This window comes from Columba livia, chromosome 4 (assembly GCF_036013475.1).
Source record: "Columba livia isolate bColLiv1 breed racing homer chromosome 4, bColLiv1.pat.W.v2, whole genome shotgun sequence".
Classification (NCBI taxonomy): domain Eukaryota; kingdom Metazoa; phylum Chordata; class Aves; order Columbiformes; family Columbidae; genus Columba; species Columba livia.
In genome coordinates, this window is record NC_088605.1 from 63,158,121 (window position 1) to 63,177,664 (window position 19,544).

The 19,544-nt window shown below is 36.8% G+C and overlaps 1 long non-coding RNA gene across 1 annotated transcript in view; it reads right to left on the bottom strand.

The window, feature by feature from the left end:
* The window catches only part of LOC110357105 (uncharacterized), a 173,273-nt gene extending 163,707 nt beyond the window's left edge, over positions 1–9,566 (bottom strand). The window contains exon 1 of the long non-coding RNA XR_010472625.1: positions 9,384–9,566. This is a non-coding gene — a long non-coding RNA (uncharacterized LOC110357105). The remainder of the gene's footprint in view (positions 1–9,383) is intronic.
* Positions 9,567–19,544: the final 9,978 nt, after the last annotated feature.

Genomic DNA, 19,544 nt, shown 5'->3' on the forward strand with positions numbered 1-19,544 from the left:
AGCAGAACATAATTTTTCTTTTTTTTCTGGCACTCAAGAATATTTGACCTATAATTTTTCATCCAATATTTAAAGCAAAACAGAAAGACCTAACTTAACTGAGAGTGTGTACAAACAGAGGAAGTGCTGTTCTAAAGATATTTTTTACTTTAGGCAATGTTAAATGATTTTGTAGCATTTTAAAGCATGATGAAGTTAATTTGTTGCATTTTCAAATGTTGAAAAATCCAAAGCAGCATTACAAAGAAGCTCAAAGTCTGTGTACGTATGCAGAAATCATCACTGTTTAAGTCAGAATTATCTCTTTATCATCATACTTTTTCATTGATTCAAATAACAACCCTATATAATTTCAATGAGGTCTGAGTAGAAAGCATACAACAGTTACTAATAAACATGTCTTCGCTAAAGACAATCTTATAGTCAATTACTATGAAATAACCAAGATACCTGAATGATGCAAGTTATGAATATTAAATTTAAAATGGCAAGCTCTGCATTCAACATAAAAAAAAAAGAAAAGTAATACAGCAAGTTGTATGCTATTAATGGACAATTTGTCTATTATTTATCTATTGGTTTTAAATATCATTGTTCAATCAGCTACTCAAAAATGAAATTTTTATGAGAGCCTGCTACCATTAGGGAAGTGGAAGAAAACTGGTAATAGCCCCCTAGGGTCTAATATATTTTTGACAATGGATTTTAAAATGTACACAAAAAATTAATGAGGCAGAAATGGAAACAGATTGGGTAAAGTTTGAAATAGCTTTAAGTGAAAGATATTTATTACAAATTATTTTTCAGTTTGCTGAAATAAAAAGTCGAGAAAATAAATACTGGGGTAATGATACACTTGTGAAAATAATGACTTACAAAGACAAGTATGATAAATGATGTGCGAATTACTGGAAAGCTTTCTTTTTCTACATAGGACCGGTTCAATATGAGGAGATTGCCCCATGAATACAAAAGAATCTGCGGGCATTCAATAGAGTATCCAAAGAAATAAAGGATTCTTGAGGTTTCATAAGAGACAAACAAGTCACATCTTACAGATTTTGGACGATGTGTTCATGAGGTAAACACAACAGGTTAAGAGATATTAAACATTCATGGCAGGTGGTACTCAGTGCCTTTTTTCATTCTCTTAGATCCTGATAAATGTTCACCAATGTATTACAGAGTATCACATAAGTGTTCTGTTTTAAGATCGGAATAGAAAGAATACAACAACAACAAAAACAAAAACAACAACAACAACAACAACATGAAAACAAAAACCTCAATGTAATTTTTCAAAATTATCTTGACAAGACCTTATGAGCAGAAGGAAGAATATCACTACTAAAGCTTCACTCACCCATTCCAGCAATTATAGCCATGGTTACTTCAAAGTAGAAGAGTGCAATAGTATCCCTGGAAAAAGGTCAGAAAATAAATCCCATTTCGTAGAATGTCCTGAGCTGGAAGGGACCCACAGGATGATTGAGTCCAACCGCTACCCTTGAATATGGCAACCCCACACCATGTATCTGAGAGGGTTGTCCAATCTGTTCTTGAATATTGTCAAGCTTGGAGCCTTGTCTACCTTCCTGGAGAGCCTGTCCCAGGGCTCCACCACCCTCTGGGTGAAGAACCTTTTCCTAATGTCCAACTAAACCTCCCCTGGCACATCTTCCTGCCATTCATTCCCTCAGGTTTTGTTTTTGGTTGCCAAAGAGAAGAGATCAGCACCTGCCCCTTCTCCTCCCCTTGTGAGGAAGCTGTAGACTGTGATGAGGTCTCCCCTTAGTCTCCTCTTCTCCAGGCTGAACAAACCAAGTGACTTCACCTGCTTCTCATACAGCTTCCTCTCCAAACCCTTCACCAACTTTGTAGTCCTCTTCAGGACACTCTCTAGCAGCTTTATATCTTTTTAATCCTGTGGCACCCAGAACTGCACACAGTGCTCCAGGTGAGGCTGCACCAGTGCAATGCAGAGCAGAACAGGACAATCACCTCCCTCGCCCTGCTGGCAATGCTGTGCTTGATGAACCCCAGGACACGGTTAGCCGTCTTGGCTGCCAGGACACACTGTTGGCTCATGTTCAACTTACCATCAACCAGAACCCCCAGATCCCACTCCATGGAGTTGCTTGGCAGCATCTCATCACCCAGCCTGTATGTACAGCAAGGGTTGCAACTCCCAAATCCTCACCAAGGGGTATTCCTGTCAGTTTTGATTTTAAAATCCCCAAACAGGTTTCTAATTGAAAAACAAACATAATTCCTGTGGGAAAGTAATATTTCAAGTTTTCTTTAGTTCTTCTAGGAAAAAGTACTTCATGAAGGGCTTCACCCCTGGGGAAAAGCCAAAAAGACTGGCCTAGGATAGACTAAGGCAATTGGAAGAAGTTACAGTGTACCAAGTTAGAATAAAATGCAAGTAGAAAAATCAAATATATCTTGTTAAAATTAACTAAGTTTATTTTAAAAACAACACATAGACCAAGATTTTTCAAAATCAGTATGTACTTTTTACTTTTTTCTTGGAGATGCAAACATTACCAGAAATATAAAGAGGAGGGATTGCTGGTTTATATGGGCATTTCAATCTAAAAAGATACTTGAATCGTTACACGAGACTCATTCATGTGACTGGGTTTTTTTAAGGTTTATGACTATGGTTATGTTACAAGGTCTGATCCTAAAGCAAGAGGCACTCTGTATCTTTTCAGTGCTTTTAACAGGTACACCAATGGAGTATCTACCTGCTCTGTTTGGTAAATAAAATGTCTTTTCCTGATGTGGATGCATCAATTAACCCTTTAAACACTGACAAAATTAAAACAAAATTCGCACAGATATATACGTTTTCTAATATATTTGAAGAATGTTCTGCTTTGTAGCAGTAAATATTAAGTCAAGAGTATTATTTATCTAGCCTTCTTTCTGCTTCTCATAGGCTATATTCATTAAATTCTGTTCAGATCACTATATGTTGTCCATAAAGATATACGTAGAGCAGGGCGTCATGCCATTAACATGTAGCATAAATAGCATTTCTTCAGTACTGTCAGCATGATTCATATTTAAAATTCATTATCAAAACCAACCTGCAATCTAGAAGCCTTAGTTATTTTTTTTTAACCTATTTGAGTACATTTTGTTATCTGATGTAACAAGCAGCAACTTCACTGCCAAAGGTCAGCCTTCATCACTTCCACCAGCAACAAGACACATGGGAACAGTTCAAAGCTGCACCAGGGAAGGTTCAGACTAGGTGTTAGGAAGTATTTCTTTACCAAGAAGGTGATTAAATGCTGGAACAGGCTTCCTAGAGAGGTGGTCAATGTCTGGAGCCTGTCAGTGTTTAAGAGGTGCTTGGACAATGCCCTTAGTAACATGATTTAACTTTTTTTCAGCCCTGAAGCGGTCAGGCGATTGGACTAGATGATCATTGTAGATCCCTTCCAACTGAAAGTATTCTATTTTGTTCTTCCTCACTGACAAAAGGAAAGTTGAGAAACTCAAACTACTGTATTTACACTTTGTCTCTGTTTTCCCTCCAAACTGGTCACTGTTCTACATAATACAAGTATTCTCTGAAGGCATTTGTGTCATCCACGCATTCTTTACAAATGCCACGCATTCTGAAATTATTGTTGGTAACATTTTATAACTTCTCACACTAGTCCATATTTTGTTATGCCACCTATTTTGTTCTTTTTAATTTAAACTGTTGTTTCCTCCTTTGAAGGCATGTTACTATAGGAACAGTTGTATATGCAAACCTGAGTTGAATCCACTAACACAGAATTTAAAAAACACCATTTGACTGAATAGTTTGAAATGCATAACTAGTGGAATACTGAAATCTAAGAATTCACGTGTTGTCTAAAATTCCTGCCTTGGCTAGAATCAATATGAGGCACAAATAGTGAAATGTTTTAAATGCGTATAATCCCACCTAATAGTATCACTGAATTGTGTATTTTATTGAACTTCTCTTCAAATGAGAAGATGTAAATGTAAAGATTAATTTCACTGCAAAACTCTGGGTGATTCATCAATACAGTAATTTGTATTAATTTAAAACTACCGGATCAATTTACTAAAAGAAATTGTTTTGTGTTGATAAAAAGGAATGCATTTGGTCTTAAGTTACCAACATTAAGATGTCTACATCTTTCTTTCAGTGCTTTACATAAATTAAAGCAAGAACAGGCTGTGATTGATTTTTCACTAGTTCCTTCACAGTTAATATATTAGATTTGCTTTTCTAATTTTGTACAAATACATTACATTTGTTGATATGTATAAACAATACATATACACATACATATGAAGGAATTCTCATCTGTTTGTAAATTATTCCTTGTCTTTCAGAACTATAAAAATTCACAACTAATTAGCTTCTCTAAGATACTATATAGCTGGTTCACATAGGAATTGCATTCAGTGACATCTTAGCTAGCTCTACTTTAACAACAAATTACTACAATTGTTACAAACACACACAGAAAAAAGAAGGTTCTTAGAATGTTCCTCTAGCCTTCTATGCTTATGACAGTTTTTACAGGTGACAGAAGCATTTCAAACAGCCAAAATCAGAGCTGATGATTCGTCTTCTACCAGGAACCATGTTAGCGAGCCTGTGCTGTTGTTTCTGTGTGCACAACAGACAATCAGCTCTTCAAAAAACTGCTGCACCAAACCTGTCCTGTTCTACACCACAACAAAATAGAAATTACTGACCTCAGCTTTTTGCTAGTACTGTTCTATCATTCAAATATTCAAGCCAGCTTGAAGTTTTAAAATCATATCTCATTATTTGTTTCACTCAGGAAGTACCCAGAGCGAGATTATTATTTACTATTATTTGTGCTGGACTAAAAATAAAAATATCTCAGTGACTTCAAAGAGTTTTGAATCAGGCCCAAAGGGCTTAAATGTGGTTTAATTTATTCCCAGACTTTTACTGACCCACCGCACAGTGAAGAATTTAACCTGCCTTGAAATTATATATTAAATAGGCCACGGATATATTTTTAATGGCTTTTTTGAATTTGAAATCCAATGAAAAATGGCATATGTGTTTTGATCATTTTTACATTTCTCTGAAATCTTTTCCAGTTCTATATTATTCCCTATATAGTCTTTTTTTATTTTTATTTTTTTTCCATCAGTCAGTTATTTCTGAAGCAGTAGATGATATTGAATATTATACGCTGATTAAAAATACACATTGTCAAACAAGTATCAATGACTTTAAATTTAAAGATTGGGCAAACTGATAAAAATAGAAGGACATAATTCAGCAAACAATTATCCACCTTAGATGAGGGAGTTCTACAGACTTAATTAAAAAATGTACAGAATGCATTACTGTCAATTAGAGCACACCCTGTGCAATTCATTAAAGCCCTCTCCCCTGTGCATAAGTGACAAACACTCGATTATGCACAGGAGAAATGAGGCAGAACACAAAGGGGTAATGTCAAATTAAAAGGGGACTGACCTGTTCATAGCAAAGAATTATATTATTCAAAAATTAAGGAATCTGGACAAAAGAGATGAAACTAGAAGAGAAAAAACTACCCAGGGAGAGATCTAATTTGTTTACAGAGCACTTAGGATGGAGAGTTACTATGGTAATTAAGCTATTATTCAATGACAAAAAGAAAAAAAGAAGCAATTACTAAAGAAACCTCACTGACACTTGGCCTAAAAAGATACATACCTTGGTAAGAAACAAAAGGTGAAATAAAGAGCAGAAGAACTTTTTAAAAACTGTTTTATTTAAAATCAAATTAAACAAGTTAGACCTGTCATTACTTTGTCACTTTCCTGCATATTCTTTACTTACTGGACTAAAGTATCTTTCATACCTCCTATGCATACAAGTGAAGATGCCTTTATTTATCACTCTCTGACTATTTTGTTTCATTTACTGGTATTTTCTTGACATATAAATGGAAAAAAATTAAGATTAATATTCTAGGTCCTATTAATATGGTGCTAAAAAGCAGCTGTGCCTTCATTAATTTTCTGGGCTCCTTGATTCAAGGACAGAAACTTCAAATTTGCAATAGAATCTTTTCACAGTGTGTATCTCCAGTATTTCTTAGCTGCATTCCAGGTAAGCAAACAATTACAATAAAAAAGCAGTCTATTAATACTAACATGATAATTCCCACTTCTTGTAACGTATTTCCAAAATCACTGTAAAGGTGACATTAAAACATCATCTTCCAGGCCAACAAATGGTGTGCACTGTGGAAATTTTTACTATATAAACCAGAAGTAATTCTCATGTAAAATACAGTGATCAGTGCAGGAAAGTCCTAATTTCTAGCCCTTACACTGTAAGCCTACCTTGGAAATTATAAGCATTACTAGCTATTAAAAAAAATGAAAAGTCAATACTGATTGCTTCTAATCATTTGCCTATAGTGACTTAAAGCTTTAAACTATTATGTTGGCAGTTTCCCTTACTTTTGCATTTCAGCTTTTTCTCCCAAAGCTCTTCTATGCTTTTCAGTACCCTACTTGGATAAGTGATAATTGAAAAATATCTCCTACATCCAGACTTACACAAAATCTGCTTAATTTTATTTACAAACTCCAATACATAGCTATGCAGGCAAAGGAGGGATAGAAAACAAACCAACCAAAAACAAAACAAAACAAAACAAAACAAAAAAAAACACAAAAAAGCCAACCAAACAAACAAAAACAACCCAACTTTCCTAACTTGCTTGTTATGAGCAGACACGTTAGTTAAATCCCAATTAAAGGGTCAATTTAATTGGAGAGGGGATTGTATGTGAATGTTAAACTGCTATGACACCATGGAGTTCATTCTCCTTTTATGCATTCAAAAATGTATCAGATGCAAATCAAAACAAAACAAGGGAGTGACAGTAATGAGTTACTTAAATGCACTCAGATTCAAGCCTAAGAAAAGAATGATGCTGAAGCTCATCAGTTTGATTTAATTCGGATAATGGGAGACCTGCACTATGCAAGAAAGCCTCTCAACAGGTCATATAGTCAGGGACAACTAACTATACACTGGAATGGGGGGAGAACACCTTTCTTTAAGACTTCTCTCAAAACAGAAGCAATCATTTTTAAATACAAAAATGTACCAACTAGCCAAGCTACCTTAAACAATACTGGAGTATTGCACATTGTCCTCCTGAATTCTCATGACAGCCTTCACAACAGAGAACAATAGTCACATTTACCAAAACCATTTCAACCACCACAAGATAACCAAGTACAAATCCTTGCTACCTACACACCACCAGCCATTTTGACCATACCACAGGTCAAGATTTAGTATCTCAGACCTCCTGTCTTCAGCACCATAATTCCTGTAGCAACAGCACCTCAGCCTTGCATGTAGATATTAGAAGCAACTTGTTAAAAGCATAAGTATAAACTGCACCCATAAACCCAGTCTTTAGCTTGTCTCGCTCACATTCAAACTGCAGAGAGGAAAAGGATCAGCATGAACTAGAAACAAAGCAGTGCTGCTCTATGCTTTCTACTTCATCAACTGCAAGTCAGTTACATAAACAGCTCGATAAAAACAGTCTTTTCCATTGACTACTGATGTACAGGCTAGAATCTTAGAAAAAAAAAAATCACATCCATTTTCTTAGGTGACTATAATGGAGGCATACAACTAGGTGTAGCCATGTCCTTCCTATTTATGCTTTTTTCCTCTGATGTAGGTATGACCCAGATTTACCAAGAGCTTAGTAAGACAACAGCTGGTTCTTACACATGTCCCAGGAAAAGCTAAGGTTTAAGTTACTTAGTTAGCCTATGTTACATAAGCACTTAGTAAAAATGAACATTTGAGCACACATTACTCAAAATAAAGGGTAAATTATATTACTGAATTAAAAGTGTATCAAAAGCAAAAGTACTACTCATTTTCTCACAGCAGTTGTTGCAGATGTATTTTTTTTGGAGAATGTCATATTTCAGCATGTTAAAGACCAATAAACTGTTTAGAACAAGACTGATCAGTTCCTTAATCTACCATAGTCCAGTCATTTAGTTTTCTAGGACCATCTATCTGCATTACTCCTAACAAAAGTGATCTCCTGTAAAACAGTAATGCTCAGGTCAATTTTAATAGCCAGCACTTTACAAACTACTTGAAATTATCATCTTGGGTAAAACCTGACAAAACCCAAAGTGGCATGTTCTTGCTACCATCTTTCAAGAAGAACTGTTGTCACTAAGAAGCTTCAATTTAGGTCTGTTCAATTACTTTTCAATCACTTATTCCAGGACATTTAAATAATAAAAACCTAATTTATTTTTTTAGCTCATTACTATAAACAGTTCATTATTTTCATTAAATGTAAAATAATAAGAAGGATCAGAACATTCTCAGACTCTCATTTGTTTATATTTCATGAAATTTAAATGCATAAGGACCACAAAAAGGATGCTTTTTACAGCATTAAATAAGGATACAAGATTCATACTACACAAACATACTCTCCACTTCTTATGAGGAGGGATTTGCTTCTCACTGTAGTTGGAAAACATGAGAAAGAAACTTTCTTCTCTTCTAAACAGTAACATCTCCAAGTAACAAAAACATTGGTCCCAAAAACTTTGAACACTTTATTGGGGGCAGGGGAAAGGGCAAATCCATTCTGGTTTATTTACTACACACAGAATAGTGTTTTATTCTCTCCCAACACTGAAAACTGAATTTCTAGGTGTTTTTTGGAACTTGGTAACGAAACCCTTGTAATAAATCCCTAGAAATCATATCTGCCTCACTCCAACTGTATAACTCTTCTCCACTCTCAGCACCTACCTCCGTCACTGCCTGTTTTGGGAGGGTATTTTGTGCCACCTCAGACCAGGTACTGCAGCATCCCATTGCTGTCATTCCACAGCACTGGTGTGACATGGAGAAGACACAAGGCAGCCGAGGGCCTGGGTTTGCAACCACGCAAGTCCCCTTTATCAGAAGGAGATGCAAGCGCTGACGGGCTACTTTTTTGCTAAACCTTGCTGAGGTAAAAATGCCCCTGTGAGAGCCCTGCCAACAGCAGTTACTTCTACCAGCCCTCCCTCTCCCCTAGTGGGTTGTTCTAATCCACCTACCGCTCTATTTTTCCGGCTCGGTGGCTTTTGCTGACTGTACATCCCCGGGCCTTCACCCTCGAGCTCACCGCACCCGCAGCACCGGCAGGCGCGCAAGGGGGGGGACGGGTGGCGCTCGCGCCCGGAACGCCGGCAGTGCGAGGCGAGCGGCTGTTGCAATGGAGCCTCGGTCCCCCCAGGGCTGTGGGTCACCGGCCGCCACAGGGGACATCACCCCCCCGTGTCGACTCCGCCGCGCCTAAGAGATACCTCACCTTTGCACCGCAAGCTCTCCGTCAAAGCTTTTGTGCGCCACCCTCCTCAGGCCGCGTACCACAGCCCCTTTACTTGCTCATGGCGCAGTACTTGCATACATCTTTTCTTTGCAAACCCCTTTCTCAACTCGTGCACAGCTCGGACACAACCGAGAGGCACAGAGCGATTGAAGAGGAACCCGCCAGCAGCTCCCTCCAGCCTCTGGGGGTCACGGCACCGCCCGGGATTCCCGCAGCCGTCTCCGCCCCCGACAGCAGCTGCCAGGGGTGTTCGCACCTGATTTAACTACGAGCCAAACACTTGCACATGAGACATGTTATCCTCTAAACAGAGTAGCAGTCATGTCCATGCCTAGCTCTGCAATATTAGACTGGGGTTTTAAAACTGAAAATGGTGTATATATACTTACGGTTTGTTACTAACACAAGTAATCTTTTCTGATTGGAAGTAGATTTCCTTTTGGGAAATGCAGGTTTCCTGTAGGCTTTAGAAAAATCATATGTAGGTTTGTTTGGGTTTTGCTTGTTTTGTTTTTTCTCTTTTCAAGTATGTTGTTCATGCCTTTTAACAGTGACTATAGATACATACAAATACAAGTCTGTTAAAGATCTAGCTGGAAGTTATTTTAGTGTGTAGGAGCATTTGTTGCAATACAAATAACAGCTGAATTTTAGGCAGATAGTGTTCTACGAGATAACAGAGTCTTCGCTAATTGAAAGAAATGATTGAATTTGTAGTAAATTAGTTTCACAGTTTGAAGGGATGTTTGAGCATGAACTAAGACATGAGAGAAATCAGGTTGTATTGATACAATACCATTTTAAGACACTTTATAAGCTAGTGTATGGCAATACTACAACCCTGGCTGATATTGCAGTAGAACAACCACAAGCAGCGCATTAACAAATAGCTAATGTAAATATCTCATTACATGGCATACATGTAAGAAATTATCATCTTGCCAATATAATAGGCTCAGGCAGGATTCTTCAGCAAAGCATAGTTTATTAACTATTGGCAAAACCAGGTGTCCTACCTAATGCTAAACACACAGAACAGGGAAAAAAGCCCCTGCTTATATTACCCTAATCCCAGCTGCAGATCCCCTCCCCTGATCCCCATTGGCTGGGTGCTGCTGGGTTTACAGGCTAACCAACAGTTCCCGGATGCCCTGCCTCGATTTACCTATCTCACTAATCTCATCTTAAAAACCCCCTCCCCTTATTTATTTATTTCCATTTCCTTCCCACTATCTTAAATTTTAACCACAGGAATCAGTTTGCATTACAAGATTAGTGCAAAGAGACTTCATGTCTCAATGTTTCACCATGTAGATCTGACAGCTAGATTGCCCTCAGTCCCCACCCACTGTGGTCAAGTCTCAGAATCCCAATTGCAAAACAGTATTCTTCCTTCAATTCCAATTGCAAAACCAACATTCCTTCTTCAATGGCTCCTTACATACCTAGTAACCAACTGGTGCAGTTTACAACTCCATAAATAAAGTAGATGTCTGCTAGTTTTATCAGAAAGCTGCAAAACTGTTTTCACAAGCTGTTTCTGAAACCATTTTTACACAATAGGATCTTTACAGTCATGTGTCTTAATCTTGCCAAGTGAGAAAGGTTGTGAATGCAACAGTTTTATTTGGTTAGAACAATAATCTTGAATCAGTAATAAAAAAAAATACTATTTGTGTCTTGCTGAATCCACAGCAAAACCATCTAATCACCCTTTTCAATGAAAATTTACCCATAGTAATTTACTGTCCAAACAGCCAGTTGCAGGCTGCTACAGTTCTTCTGAGAGACGTGCAAAAACTGAGACCATCTGCTAAGTTTTTGCTTATATCCATCTAAATTATAAAAATCCTTCAGATTACCCCTCAAAAACTGTTTTATTGTATTGCTGATTGTAGTCCACCAAAGATTTTAAGCAGAGAAGTTTGATATGCTAGATTTGTATGAGTATGCAGCCAACAAAGCAAGTAATTTACAAAGAAAAGCCACCCAATCACTAAGATCCAATTTAATCATTAAAGCATATTTAAAAATAATCATGTCAGCACTGTGTTTTTATTTTGCAAACAAAAGCCCTGTGTAATAGTTATGCTGAACTATGGTTTGTTCATTATGGATCTTGTTCTATTAATTGCATAAAACATTCTCTAGAAAGATATGTTCTACAGTTTGGTTAACAGTGATGATTTTGATTCAGAAAAATAATACAATACATTTTGCAGAATATATTTGACCTGCATAAATATTATTCAGGAAGTAAAAACATGTTTCCCTCTCTCCTATGTAGGGTGACCTTTTTCATGCTAAATTGAGAATGTTTAGACTTCACAAGGGATACCGAAAAGGATCCTAAATCAGTACGGTATGCAAAAATCTCATCGCATATTTATCAGGGAAAATTATTTCTTCCCTAGATGAACACAGAATTTCTAAAGGGGATTAGAAGGTGTTATGGGAGAAATATTGTGAATGCATTAATTGACACAAATTTGCCCTTTACTTCTTGACACTTCATTTAGAAAACACCAGGTAGGTGTTAATTAAGATAACAAGTGACCCATACTTTTCATCTTTTGCTTTAATGACTGATGAGAATTTATGAACTTTAGTATCACTTCTTCACTGATGCAGAGTTAAAGATACAGAAAGAGAATAATACACATCTAATTTAAATAGTAAAAAATTAAGTATCATTTTTGAGATAAAAGTCCTCCACTTCGTTTTCTCTTCTTCATAAAGCAAAACTTCAGGGGAATACTCTTCTGTCCTCTCTGGTCCTCTCATTTCAACACACACCTCAAAACCATAGGCAAAAATCAAGCCTATGTTCACATGCTGGAAAGCAAATGACAATATATCAATTTTACAGAGGAACCGTCAGCTGATTACAGGTTGTGGGAAAGACTGTTCTTACCAAACACAGGAAAGCTCTGCACTGCATGTAGAAACCAGTATGCCTAAGAACATCTGAACTAAATAGAGTGTCTGCATTTGCCTGGTTAAAGCTGCAATTAGAAAGCAGAGACCTGCCTCTCTTCTAATGCAAATATTAAAAACAGAAAAATGACTACTTGTCACCTAAAAAGGATGTGCCAGCTATTTCTGCACGTGGACTTTATTCCTTTGCCATTGACATGAGCTTATTTGTCTCAAATAACAAGAAAGGGGAATAAACTACCCCTCCTGCATTCACAGTAATTTAGCTTTGCACTTACCTTAAAGCATTAAAAGCAAGACTTATATCACTAAGAGGTATCCTTATTTTTACAAAATGTCTACTTCAAAACAACAATGTATCAGGTACACTTTACTCACTGAACCAAAACACCAAGTATTTTTCCAGAGTTTATATTTTGGTCTTAGCTGTATAGTAAAGTTTCTGAATTGTGAAGTTTCTTGAATTTAATCAAGCTTGCTGGTTGTAGAGCTTGCTGAGCTGGAAGGCACACAGGCCATTTTGAGAGCAGACCAGCATATACTGGCTCAAAAATAAAGTTTTGTTTCTCTGTATAACATAGTTAGTAGACATTAGTTTACTAAGAATAATCGCTGCCTCCTATCTAGATAAATTAAGCTAGTGCTTCTCAGCAGAACTCTTCACATCAAAATAACTTCCCACTAACCTTTATGCCCAAAACACATTCTATTCTGCATTTACCTTTTCACCAAAAGAAATGAAACTATTGGGTTCTGCCTGAACTCCGAAATGTTTGAGTACAGTGTAACACTATCTAAAGGTACATTTAATGGTGCCCAGTTGCAGCAGAAGGTTTCAAAACTTCTGCCACAATTTCTATGTAGCTTTTCTTTGCAGTTTTTATTATTATGATGATTTATTAAAGGCACAGGCATATAATAAATTAAAAAGAAGTTGTAATATTTTTGTAAACCCCAGTTGCTTAGCTGTTGGTAGAAATGCCGTCTTACTAGCAAGCAGCTGTTACACACTGCTGAGTATAGAATGGCTGGAGCAAGAGGGTAGCCTTCATTCTGATGCAGTGAACATTAGTGTTTCCCATTGCCCTTTTCATAATGACCACTATCTAGATTAGCTCCAGGAAAACACAGTCACATACCATATTAAACCATCAGAGTCTACATTTACAAGTCATTTGGCAAACTTCTGGTCTCTGCAGACCTTTGTCTGCCTGAACTTCTTAGTGATTTGCATATTGCTAATCATTACATTTAGCAGTGGAGTTTTCTTTGTAATTAGTTCTTTTAAGTGCATCAAAGCTTTAGAAGACATATATTCACTTGACAGTTTTCTAATTGCTTTTTCTGTTGTCATCTTTATGGCAAAGGAGTTTTATGATCTTAAACCTCTAAAACATTTTAATTTTTTCTAGAACTTGTTAGTAAAGGGCTAAGAACTGTGGTCAGATTAAATGAGTCTAACTCATTTGAAGACACATAAGGTCTTCCCAATGCATCAGTTCAGTCAGTCAGATATTTTTAACCCTTTCCATGACTATTAGAGTACACAGAAACATGACAACTCATATTTTTCCCTTTTACAGTAAGTATTTGTTCTATACATTATTACTATTTAGACCAGACTAGCTGTAACATTAGTCAGCTGGGACAGCTCTAGGGATTTATTACACATACTAGCAAAACTAATTGTCAAGCAGACTGTTTTCTTCATGTCCATATTAAATGACTTTTTATAAGTTGCCTGTGCATATACTTGACAATATTTTTTTTCTTCCCTTTGCAGTGTTTACCTCATTTATTTGTGGGCTCTCCCCTCCATTAGTACTCAGTGAGGTCCTATTATTCAGTCTTAATAAAGGCTCCACGAGGCCTTTTACTCCAGCAGCACAAAGCACTTGTGCCAATTTACTTTCTACCTTTTTACTAACAAAGGCTGGGCTGACATCAGCAATTCAGCAGAACAGGAGATCAGTAGACTACACATCTTCTGGACCAAGCATCCCAAAGACAAAATTAGTTCAAGGCTCTCTGAAGGAGCAATGGGTTTGGACCCTCACATTTCCATTGTGGATCAGAGAGCATTAGGTGGGCTGCCAGTCTGACATTCACTGAAAAAGATTTGGTGTGTTTGCACTGTAAAAATCAAAGCCTGCCAGGGAATGATTCTTCAAAACACACTGCTTCTCCAAACTGAAGTACTAACAAAAGTACAGGCAAATACTCAAAAACCAACAAAAACCAACAAAAAAAACCACACCACAAAAACAAAACACCACACCAACCAACCAACCCCCACCCCCCCCAAAAAAAAAAAAAAAACAACACACAAACACACATCCACCATACACAACTGAAAAAAGAAACCACAAACAAACAAAAAACACGAACAAAAACCTTCCAGATTATAAATACCACAACCATAACAAATAGATAGATGCACTACTACTAACAAATCAGGATTTCAATGTGAATTTCTGGTTTGGAAGGTTAACTTGAGGCAACAACCCTTATTTTCTAATCTCCACATATGATTTTTCTTCTAGTTCAGTCAGTCAAAGATGTTTTCAGAACTGGAAAATGCCCTTTCTTGCTGGTCCTTTTATGATTATGATCATTATTTATGATTTACCACAACACATTGTAAACTCCAACTCTCTGCTCATGTCAGAAACTGCCACACTCTTCTCTTGTCTTCTAATTTCATTGCTGGGGTATTTTCATAGCAATTCTCAAAATGCATGTGGTTTATTACATGGTTTATGCAGATAACCACTGCTTTCATTTCCCTCTCTCATTTTAATCTTTTTTAGAAATGTGGAATAGAAACTTAATTGTTATAGAAATTGTTATTGTAAAATCTGTTCAAAAAAAACTGCATTTCATTTTATACCTCAGGTATAAGAGGAGTCTTTCTGAGGAAAAAAAAAGCTCACATACCTGTGAATAACTGCTTTGATAAAACAAAATCATCCTTTTTTAATGGACTCTGTATAACAATCACGGATACACTCACTGTATATAACAAATGCAGATTATTTGCATGTGCAATAACTAGCATTGTTAAAGCGGGACCGATTTTTCAATTCATGTGCTCTTGCCAGTCTACATATATCACAATTGCATAAGACGTTACTGAAAATGTCTGAGGTCCCCTGAAAGCTATTTGCAAAAGATATTACCCAGTTTCATAAACATCTTGTGCAGAATGTGAATATTTTGTCTGTCAGACAATGTACAACCAGTTCCTTCCTCCACTTCAAACTCTGACTATTTAAATTTTCATATTACTATTAAATTGAAGTAAGAATGTACTGATACTTTGTGAATAACCCATTTTTCTTCTGATCAAAAGGACAAAGGAGGTCTCAAGAACTGTTTAATTAATTACTGTAGAACAGTAACACTATTACTGAAATAATTCCCATCATGAAAGGCAATTTGTGTGTGAAAGCAGTCTAACAAATGACTATAGATTATTTTACTTGGAGATATTTTCAGTAAAATCAAATATAACCTGAAACAGATCCTACAGACAGTACATAAACACATTTTTTTATTTCCTTTTTCTGATTTGTATGTTGAAAGATACTCTATTTGCATGCCCACAAAAAATAATAATTAAAAAAATGACTTAGTCACAAAAGACTGGTATTGAAAAGATCATGATTTACTAAAATACAGCAAAAACTAATCTCCAGATCTTCAATCAGTGGTAATCAGGATAGTTCCATTGATGTCCAATTTATACTAGCTAAGAATCTGGACTTAGATTTAATAATCTCATTGGCAATGAAGCAGAAAGATGGGCTTACGAAATCAACTATGAGGATACAGAAGAAAAAAGAAAGAAATATTCTGGCAGCAATCCAGCATTCATAACTGAACTAATGTTCAATTACTGTGATACACTTTATGGAAATAAATGTTAGTTCTACATGAATCCCAAATGAGTTTATTACAATCAGTGCTATTAAAATGATTAAAATAAAGTGTTACTAATATGCCAAACAACTGCGATTGCAGTTTTATGAAACTAGTGTTTAATATCCATCAGAGATAAAAGATTTTTTCTGTAACAACTAAACATAACAATGTGTCTAAAGCAAAATTATGACATTGATGATAATGTTAATTACCCTTTTAAAATGAATTAACATAGTACAGTGTGTAAAACATATTAGAATACCTAAAGGTTACTTAAGTAGCATGAAACTACCTTTAGTAGCTGGTTTGTATCAGCACAACAGGAAAATAAAAATAATTGCATAAAATCATTTGATTGCTTGTGTGTGTGATAGGTTTGTTTTGTTTTTTTCCCCACAAAAAAAAAAAAATCCAGACTTATTATGAACATAATATTTTTGCTTAGAAAATTTTCACAGAATCACAGAATGTCTGGGGTTTGAAGGGACCTTTGGAGATTACCTAGTCCAGCCCACCTGCTAAAGCAGATCCACCAGAGCAGATCGCACATGAATGTGTCCAGTTGGGTTTTCAATGTCTCCAACAAAGGAAACTCTACAACCTCTCCAGGCAGCATGTCCCAATACTCTGTCACCCTCAAATTAGTTTCTCCTCATGTTCAGATGGAACCTCCTGTGTTTCAGCTTGTGCCCATTACCCCTGCTCTTATCATTAAGCACCACTGAAAGGAGTCTGGTCCCATCCTCATGACATTCACCCTTGATATATTTATAAACATTGATGAGATCCCCTCTCAGCCTTCCCTTCTCCAGGCTGAACTGACCCAGCCCTCTTAACCTTTCTTCATAACAAATATGCTCCTGTCCACTAATCATCTTTGTAGCCCTCCACTGGACTTTCTCCATTAATTCCTTGTCCTTCTTAAACTGAGGAGCCCAGAACTGGACACAGTACTCTAGATGCAGCCTCACCAGGGCAGAGTAGAGGGGGAGGAAAACCTCCCTCAACCTCCTGGTTACACTCTTCCTAATGCACCCCAGGATACTGTTTGCCTTCTTGGCCATAAGGGCACATTGCTGGCTCATGGTCAACCTGTTGTCCACCAGGACAGTGGTTATTATTGTACTCAAAATACTGAATTCCATCACCATTTTAGATCCCTAAATGACAGATCAAAAGCATAATGAAGTATTTATATGAATATACGCTATCAATAAACAGAGGTTCATCTTGGGGAGAAACATGAAGTTACATGAATCTGTTCCGTCTGAATATTTCAAAGTCTTTTCCTAATGCAAAAGGTTTTACTTAAACACACACACACACACACAACTTATTCACAAATTTTAAACATAGCACATCTATAGTTAACAGCTGAAGCAGGATCGTGAGAATGATACAGACAGAGAAGATAGCCCAACTCATACTGTATTTTTAAAGATCTGTGTTTCTCAAGGAACTCACTAGTATTAAACATTTAGTTTCCTATCTGATTTTGAACTGTGTAAATATAAGTATCATAATTGCTGTCTGACTGCAAAGTTAACAGTGCATATTTAGGATATACACATAATATAAATAAATATGTCTGTACAACAGTTACAATTCAATATCTATGTGGGTATCTTAGAAATAATATTTTTTTCCTAAAATCAGTGACAATGCTGCAGCTGACTACTACTAATATTAGCTATTTAGTGTCTTTTGTTTCTTGGTTGCAGCTCTAGTCAGTATAAATATTCCAAGTGCTCTGATAAAGAAATATATAAATTTCCGCTCCTCAACGGCCACCTGATGACAATCATTTTAGAACAAAGTTTTCTTGTTCTCTGCTCTGATAACTAAACTGTTGTTTACAAGATTACTTTCTTGCTGCTTTTACTTCCATAATTATTTTAACAAATACTGTACCTTATTTTCTTCTTCATGTAAATAATTTTTTGTTCTGTCGTTTTTCTTTAAAAACAGCCTTTTAAAAAAATACCACACAAGCAAGCATGGACCCTTTTCTCCTTTGCTGAGTGGAAGGTAGTTCTGAAGTCTCTGAAACTCAGATTTAAAAGTGACAAACAGCAAACCTGTAGCATTTTTAGACAAGTTCTCTGAAAGGACCGGTGTCTTGTATAAGTCTGCTAAAGTCATAAAACCAAAAGTAACTTTAGACAAATACTCTTCTTTCAGCAAAATTCACTTCCCACTCCATGAAGAGATCAAGTGTTCACTTAAAACATGACAAGCATCCCACATGAAAATGACATGAGGATGTATCATAGATTAATTACTTGCTGTACATAGGCAGATCAAACAGAAGAGACATTTCCCCCACTCAAGCCCATCTACAGTTGCCAGCTAATATACTCTACTGAAAAAAAGAGATACAAATCTTGCTTCATCAAACTGAGAAGTTAATTGAGTCACTACTTTCTACCTCCTTCAGCATCTACAAAATTCAGTAATCTCACCATTGCTTTCTCCTTCCCTGTGAAAAACTTCCAAGACGGGGAGTGTCACGGAGGCACCCCGAGGTTAGTTTAAGGGACAACAGGGTCCAAACCAACTTTTATTAAACCAGTGAGAAACAGGGTTTTAGCACTCCAAAAGTGACTTAAATACAGGTTCGGATATCAGTTGAGGAAAATTATTAAGGAGCAGCAACTAATACAACAGGCGATCCACAGAGTACATGCACATGGCTTCACCCAAAAGAATGCTGGAGCCATCCTTGAGTCCCGGAGAAGTACACACTTGCCTAAACACGGTGTGGGATTGTTTTAAAGAGATACACGTACTCGTAATGAGTACGGAAGATGTACACTCGCAATCCTGTGAGGGTTAATTTACTTACACGTGCAAATGTGCATGGAATATTACACGTGCTTACATGGAAGCACGGGAGGAAAATACACTCGCGATTGTGCGAGGAAATAATTTATACACATGCTCGTATTGAGCATGGAAAGTTACGCGTGCAAATGTGCATGGAAAGTACATGAGCTTGTATTAAGCACAGAAAGTTACACGTGCTTATGTGGAAGCACGGGAGGAAAATACACCCGCAATTATGCGAGGGTTAATTTTACACGTGCTCATATTGAGCACAGAAAGTTACACATGCATATGTGCATGGAAAGTATAAATATACTCCCAATCCTGTGAGAAGTTTTACTCACACCCATGGTGGCAACGCAAGCGGAGTCTCCATCCCGGGGAGGGGGACTCTCGGCTGCAGCATCTTGCTCGTGCTCCGAGAGACCCGCGACAACTGGCAAAGTCTCGACA